Genomic DNA, 7,556 nt, shown 5'->3' with positions numbered 1-7,556 from the left:
ATCAAGTCATTTTCAGTACTGTAAAAATACCTGCCTGCTTCTTCACTTTGGCTCCATCCACTTTTATGATGAACTCTCCCCGCACCCAGAGGATTGCAACATGTCAGTGTGGCCTTTGTGCCCTGGGCTCCTTTGAGAGGAAGGGCAGGATATAAACTGAAATCATCATCACCATATCATCACAACAATAACCACTACCAATGAAAGGAACATAATGACACTAACTTTAACATGTATTTATTAATGCATGAAATATTAGTGAAATAACTGCAGTGATGTTGATACTGCCAAGTAGAATAACTGCCATACAAGAAATGAAAATAATTTCCTAACCCAGTGGAACAAGTTTGTCTTTCTTTCTTTCTTTCGTTCTTCAGCAAAGCAAAGCAGCTCTTGGAAGACGATAGTGTGTGATAGCCTTGAAGCTAACACTGGCTGCTCATGTGAATTTCAGCTCATTCTCAAAAAATGCAACTCACAGTCGATAAAGAGAAGTTTTTGCAGAGAAGAAAGTCAATAGAAACAGTTTCCATCTGTGACCCTTTCTCACAGGCTCTGCAGGTGTTGTTACCTCTTCCTCAATCAAACTCGGGTTAGAAGAACCACTACCAACAGCAAGATAGCGCTGCTGAAGAATAGTGGGGTCAGCTAGTAACCTCAGAAAACCTGTCACTATGCTGAAAAATGCCTGCGGTAGCCCTGACAGCCAGACCAAAGCAACACATTTTTGAAGGAGAGATAAAAGGAACTTAACAGCGAGGCTCCTGCATAGCAATGCAAGCAACCTTGGTCCAGTACAACACAGTGTACTTCAGGAATGTCTGCTGCTGCAGCAGCACCAGCACCAGCAGAATCTTGACTGTATCTGGTAGAAAAATAATAACCATATGTTCCCTGAGCAGACAAGGTATCAATGCTTTTATAGCGACAATAATATTAGGACAGGTCTGTAACCAGGTGGAACGTGCAGGGCTTCAGGGACCTGCTACTTTCAGCAGTACATCAAACCTCTTTTTCGAGATGTTTAGCTTTTATTTTTATTAAAGTAAGTTTCTAGTCCCTTTCTCAAAATTAAAAAGAAGAAAAACATGCAGGGAATATTTTGCCAGATTGCTCATTAAAAAGTAAACCAGTTCCCACCTGGCAGCGTTCTGGCCAATGGAAGCCAAAGCTCTCTAGGATGATTAACAAGCACTTGGACTCCTAGCGCATATATTTTTTAAAAAAGTAATGTTTTATTTTATTAAAGTTATTAATTTAAACATGCTGGGCTTCTAGAATTTAGGTTTAAGTAGGCTTATGCTGTTTCGTGTTGATTTACGATGTCTCCCTCCACAACCCGTAGTTTCCACCACCAAATATTTATGGCTGAGAGCCTGTACTAGGTTGTAGGTGGGGGAAAGTAATAGCTTTGCATGCTCCATGTATTGAAAGTACTGGCTAGCTAGCAGCTAGTTGGTTCAGATGTAGCAGAAAACCATGGTTTCCCACTATTTGAATGACCCACAGTGAGCCTTGGTCACACAGACTGTTCTTCCTCCTTTTGCAGGAGTGCACAGAGTTTTTAAGCATCTGCTTCCAATTCTGGGGGGGGGGGGGAGAGCCACTGCTCTTTGAAATATTCAGATGTGGGGATCAATAGTTTACATGCCAGGTTCTGAAATGGCATTTTGATCCTGGCTTGTTCACATGAATCGTTGTTTAGACAAACCACAGCTTCCCAAATCTGGACACCACAGGGATCTGCAGTTTATTTAAAATCAAGAAAAAACAGCAAAAGAGGATATGAGTGCACAAGTCGAGTCACACCACAGCTCATTCATGTACAGTGGTACCTCGGGTTAAGAACTTAATTCGTTCTGGAGGTCCGTTCTTAACCTGAAACTGTTCTTAACCTGAAGCACCACTTTAGCTAATGGGGCCTCCTGCTGCCGCCATGCCACCGCCACACGATTTCTGTTCTCATCCTGAAGCAAAGTTCTTAACCCAATGTACTATTTCTGGGTTAGCGGGGTCTGTAACCTAAAGCGTATGTAACCCGAGGTACCACTGTAGTGAGAAGAGAAACTATGGGCAGGATTCAGCTAAGTTGTGTGTGCGGAACAGGGTCCAGTTGTACAATGGGACTCCCCTCCCCTCCTCACTCAGCACCAATTGTGCCCCCTAAATCTGCTCTGAAGGGTTGAGAGAACCCCCCCCCCCGAACACGGAGAGGAGAGGAAAGGAGAGGTGAGGAGTCCCGTTGCACAAGCGATCCTCATTCCACATGTGCATATGCCACGTAGCGCTATATTAAATTCCTCCCTGTGGTTTTCTGATACAGTGGTACCTCGCAAGATGAAATTAATTCGTTCTGCGATTTTTTTCGTCTTGCGAAGCACGGATTTTGGAAAAGCTTCAAAAATCACCAAAGTCTTCAAAAACCTCAAAAAAGGTTACCACACCGCGTGCTATGAGTTGCTCCTCGAAGTCAAGTCGTAACTGCACCCCCTGAATGCACGGTTTCAAGAAAAAGGAAACAAACTTGCAAGACAAAGGAAACAAACTTGCAAGACATTTTCATCTTGCGAAGCAAGCCCATAGGGAAATCCGTCTTGCAAAACAACTCAAAAAATGAAAAACTCTTTCGCCTTGCGAGTTTTTCATCTTACGAGGCATTCGTCTTGCGAGGTACCACTGTACACTAAATTGCTCAGTCCATGGAAATCCTGTGGAAGAATAAAGTGATAACTTTCTTAAAGGAAATCTGAGCAGGCTTACCAAAGAGACTAGTGAGTATTCCTGGAGAGGCACGGAAGAGGGTGATCTCAAGCTTCAGCACCAAACAACCCATTCCGTTACTCCAGGCTTTGTACCTTAATGTGTTTATGCCATATTACTGCTGCAATGTAGTGGTGGAGTCACCTGTTGGAGAGAGATGCTGCCAGTTGGTGTAGAGAAATAATATTCAGCAGGTGGTGCGGGACTCAATATTGGGTTGCAGTCCGACATACGATGGATCATGACAGGAGCATTGCCACTATAGTTACAGGGTAGAAAAAGAAGATGGCGGAAGCAATGGGTCCCCAAATGCAGGTTTGGGCTAAAAGTGGGTCCAACCGGTGTAGAGTGTGTGTAGCTACATGCGTACATGGCTAGAATATAAGGCAGCCTCATGTTTATACCTGTTGTTGTGTAATAATTAGTTAAGCTGTTTATTGTAACCCAAAACTACCTAAGAATGAAGACAAAGATCCAAATAACCAATATGGTTTTTTACTTCAAGGGTGGTGGTGGTTGTTATGCAAAATGGGTGACTGGGAGATATAAACACAAAACTTGCAGCAGAACTTGCTAGCAAAACAATCAGAATTGGATATTGCCTTCAAAGCAAATCAAACACAGCTGGAGTGTTTACCAACATATCTGCATGAGATCTCTTAAAAATAAGGTACCTATCTGCCAGAAGATCGTTCTTTATTTTCCTTTCTTTGAAATTGTCATGAAGCTTTGACTCCAGATAAGAAAACTATAATGAAATAAAGGAAACATTGTTTAGCTGTCAAAATGAATTTGATGTGTGACATGTATGGGAAGAGGGGAAAACAACGCAAGATTGGATAGTGGGTTCCTGAAATTTATGTGAAGAGAGTGGGGCAATCAAAGATAGCCCTTGACGTTTGATAGAAACAACTATTTCATTTGTTTGCATCCTTCATTCTTACATGAAAGGCAAAGGAGGTTTGTGGATATCGATTAAAACCATGCAAATAGTACTCAATTGCATTTGACATTTTCGTTAACTTTGATTTTAAGCTTCGTCATATTTCACTGGCGGAAATGTTCACAGAAATATACACAGATAATAAATTAATGCACAGAGAAGAAATGCATTGATTTCCCTTCTCCGTGGAGGTCATATGCATGAATAAAAGTTAGCACAACCAGTGTTATAATTATTGCAAGGAGTGTTATATGCCTGCAGTTTAGTTATATAAAAGCAGAAGTGTCAGGTTGCAAGGTCGGAGCTCAGGCGGGGCCAAACCAAGGCACAGTGCCAGGACTTAGAGGAGGTGCTTGACAGAACCCATTGCTCCCAGCCATTGCATTTTTGCTATATGAGCTGCCTTAGGACAAACAAAAGGAAGTATTTTTTCACACAAGACATAATAAATCTATTGCTTTTGGTTCCATGAGATAGAGGGTTGATCACTAGCTAGGGAATTAGAGAAATTCATCGAGGACAGGTCTATCAGCAGCAACTAGTCATGAGGGTTATATAAAACCTCCGAGCTCAGAGGCAGCACGACAATGAATACTATTTGCTGGGTTGCAGAGAGAGCTATTGCCTTCATGCCCTGCTTGTGAGCTTCCCAAAGGCATCCAACTGCTGCTGCGGCAAACAAGCAGCAAACAATATATGAATATTTCGTTTGATTCAGCTGGGCTCTTACGTTCAGTCCTATAGTACCACCTTACTTATACCTGCTGGGTTGGAATCAGATTTAGTCAGGCTTATAGTAGGCACAGGGGACGCAGGTGGCGCTGTGGGTTAAAGCCTCAGCGCCTAGGACTTGCCGATCGAAAGGTCGGCAGTTCGAATCCCTGCGGCGGGGTGCGCTCCCGCTGCTCGGTCCCAGCGCCTGCCAACCTAGCAGTTCGAAAGCACCTCCGGGTGCAAGTAGATAAATAGGGACCGCTTACCAGCGGGAAGGTAAACGGCGTTTCCGTGTGCGGCTCTGGCTCGCCAGAGCAGCGATGTCACGCTGGCCACGTGACCTGGAAGTGTCTCCGGACAACGCTGGCCCCTGGCCTCTAGAGTGAGATGGGCGCACAACCCCAGAGTCTGTCAAGACTGGCCCGTACGGGCAGGGGTACCTTTACCTTTACCTTTTATAGTAGGCACATTGAAATAAATGGGACTTAAATTAGATGATTGGCTTAAGTCCCATTAATTTCAATGGCTCTAGTCTAAAGCACAGCCAAATATAAATCCAACCTATTCACTTCTATACACTTAACTCTCAGGACTGTGATACAATGCCAAGCCATTGTATCTGAAGAAGTGTGCATGCACATGAAAGCTCATACCAAGAACTAACTTAGTTGGTCTTTAAGGTGCTACTGGAAGGAATTTTTTATTTTGTTTTGACAATGCCAAGCCAGTTAGAGAAGAAAGTTAAAATCACTGCAATAGCTGTGCTACCTCCAGGAAAAATAAAAACAGGCACACATTTATTAAAGGGGGGGGGGCAAACTTTATGAAGAAATCTTAACACACACACACCTTTTTATCCCAAACGTAGGATGTTTTTGAGCTTCAGCATTTATACTTTTTCTAAAACAAATAAGGCAACTTGTGTTTCAAACAGATCCTTGGTGATTTAAATAAGGTGGCCTTTGCTGTATTCGCCAGCTTTCAAAAAGATGTCTGGGCAGTCTGAAAATAAAATCACTGCTCTTTATGGCACACTAATAGAATGTGTAAGTAATTTTACAGCCTGTTCCTAGTCACATTAACATGGAGACAAGTCCCCTTCCCCCCTGTGATTTCAGTGGAGCTTACTCCCAGGTAACTGCGTAGAGAATTGCAGCTCATGCATAGTCAGAGTGAGCCTCCTCATTTGACTCCTCTCAAGCTTCCACATGTTGCTTCTTCAGGCACAGGATCCAAAATCACAACTCAGTTTGACTTGGTGGAGAGCCTTTTCCTTGGCCGCTATTTTGAGAAAGCCATTGTCCCCTGTAATTTGTCCTTATGTGTATTTTGGAAAGGAAACCCTGTCAATAATTTAATTAGAATGTGAGGGGAGAGGGAGAAAAAAAATGTATTCAGAGGTAGCCAGACCCTAAGAATAAGAAGGAAGGAGGAGAGAGGGAGAAAAGCTGTGTAAAAAGGTTAAAATGCAGACCTGCATTGTTTGCAAAAAGCCTGCTGTTTCCTTTATGTCTAACTGATCTGTGCCAGAAGCCCTCTTGAATTTCTACAAGAATAGAGCTTCAGATCATCTGCATTCAGTGCCAGAGTCACGGCCCTGGAACCGATAATTGCCTCTGACAGGATTTAATTACCTTCTCCAGGACCTTTTCTCTGTTTGATTGGAGACCACCCCCTGCCTCCGATCAAATCAGACAGTAATAACACACTGAAGCACAGCAGCCAATCACGAGTCAAGTCTGAACAGTGACCTTGCTGAGTAGAAGCTGATTGGCGGTGTCAGCCTTGTCAACTGTGTCAGTGAACCATCAGACAAGAAAGGGGGCGAGGGGGGGCAGAAGAGAAAGAGAGAGAGAGCGCACACAAGATAAGAGAACAGCATTAATGCTAATGGAGTCTGTCAGCATGCGTGGCTCGAGGTTGCATTTCAAGTGTGGCGATGCACAGGAACAAAAATGATGGCAAATCTAATGCAAACCTGGAATGATCACACACACACACACACACACACACACACACACACACACACACACACAACATATCAGAGAATTAATGTACCTGGAGCACAGCTAAAATAAAAAGATCCATGTGCCTGATATAAGAGAATCATATTCCCAGCATCTCTTCCTGTAAAATGCCTTGAGTGAATTTCTGCGTTTTAAACCATCACCGTTTTATGAGGGAACTATGAAAAAAAAATCATACTTGATAGGCACTTCAGGGGCTTGCATTTTTAATACTAACGTGACATGTGCCAAGAGTGTATTAACTATGGTTATTTTAATGCAAAGTCTACAGTTGCGGAGGCTTTTAAGCCAAGAATTCTACATTCTTTCAGAAGTGTTTTGTTCATTTATTGAGGAAATAATTAAATATGAATGCTTTCCTAATACTACTCGCGGAACATTTGCCCAAAAGTGCCCTGAACACTGGTTTAAATATAGCTGAGGGTGCAGCTACAGGAGCGAAGGCTGATGGTTTATACCTGCTGAGTCTTATTTGTGTTCTATGACACTTGCTCTAAACTCGGCTTAGCCAGTGTTGTGCTTGCAGGAACATCTGTTTTATTTTAGTGGTGGGCAAAATCCTTGCTCGTGTTGAGTTACTGTTCTGGTGACATATCCTGTGTGCTAATGCATTGCATGTTATTACCTCCACCAGGCACTCTATGGACTAGAGCTCCTTTTACCAACCTGGGGACCTCCAAGAATCCTAGGAACTGTAGTTTGTTAAAGGTGCCGGGAATTGTAGCTCTCTGAGGAGTAAATTACACTTCCAAGGGTTATTTGGTGAAGTCATGTGCTTTTAAAAGGTAAAGGTAAAGGTACCCCTGCCCGTACGGGCCAGTCTTGACAGACTCTGGGGTTGTGCGCCCATCTCACTTAAGAGGCCATGGGTCAGCGCTGTCCGGAGACACTTCCGGGTCACGTGGCCAGCGTGACATCGCTGCTCTGGCGAGCCAGCGCCGCACACGGAAACGCCGTTTACCTTCCCGCTGGTAAGCGGTCCCTATTTATCTACTTGCACCTGGAGGTGCTTTCGAACTGCTAGGTTGGCAGGCGCTGGGACCAGGCAGCGGGAGCGCACCCCGCCGCAGGGATTCGAACCGCCGACCTTTCGATCGGCAAGCCCTAGGCGC

At 43.8% G+C, this 7,556-nt stretch overlaps 1 long non-coding RNA gene across 1 annotated transcript; it reads right to left on the bottom strand.

Annotated features, from left to right (window-relative positions):
* Positions 1-895: 895 nt before the first annotated feature.
* On the bottom strand, positions 896-6,107 carry LOC307212549. The gene is made up of 4 exons (XR_013837028.1): positions 6,052-6,107; positions 3,435-3,508; positions 2,761-3,019; positions 896-1,743 (listed from the first exon to the last, which is right to left on the bottom strand). It is a non-coding gene; the product is annotated as an uncharacterized lncRNA (long non-coding RNA).
* Between the last annotated feature and the right edge of the window lie 1,449 nt (positions 6,108-7,556).

This window comes from Podarcis cretensis, assembly GCF_951804945.1.
Source record: "Podarcis cretensis genome assembly, chromosome: 1".
Lineage (NCBI taxonomy): Eukaryota > Metazoa > Chordata > Lepidosauria > Squamata > Lacertidae > Podarcis > Podarcis cretensis.
This window is presented reverse-complemented; position numbering and strand designations above follow the sequence as displayed.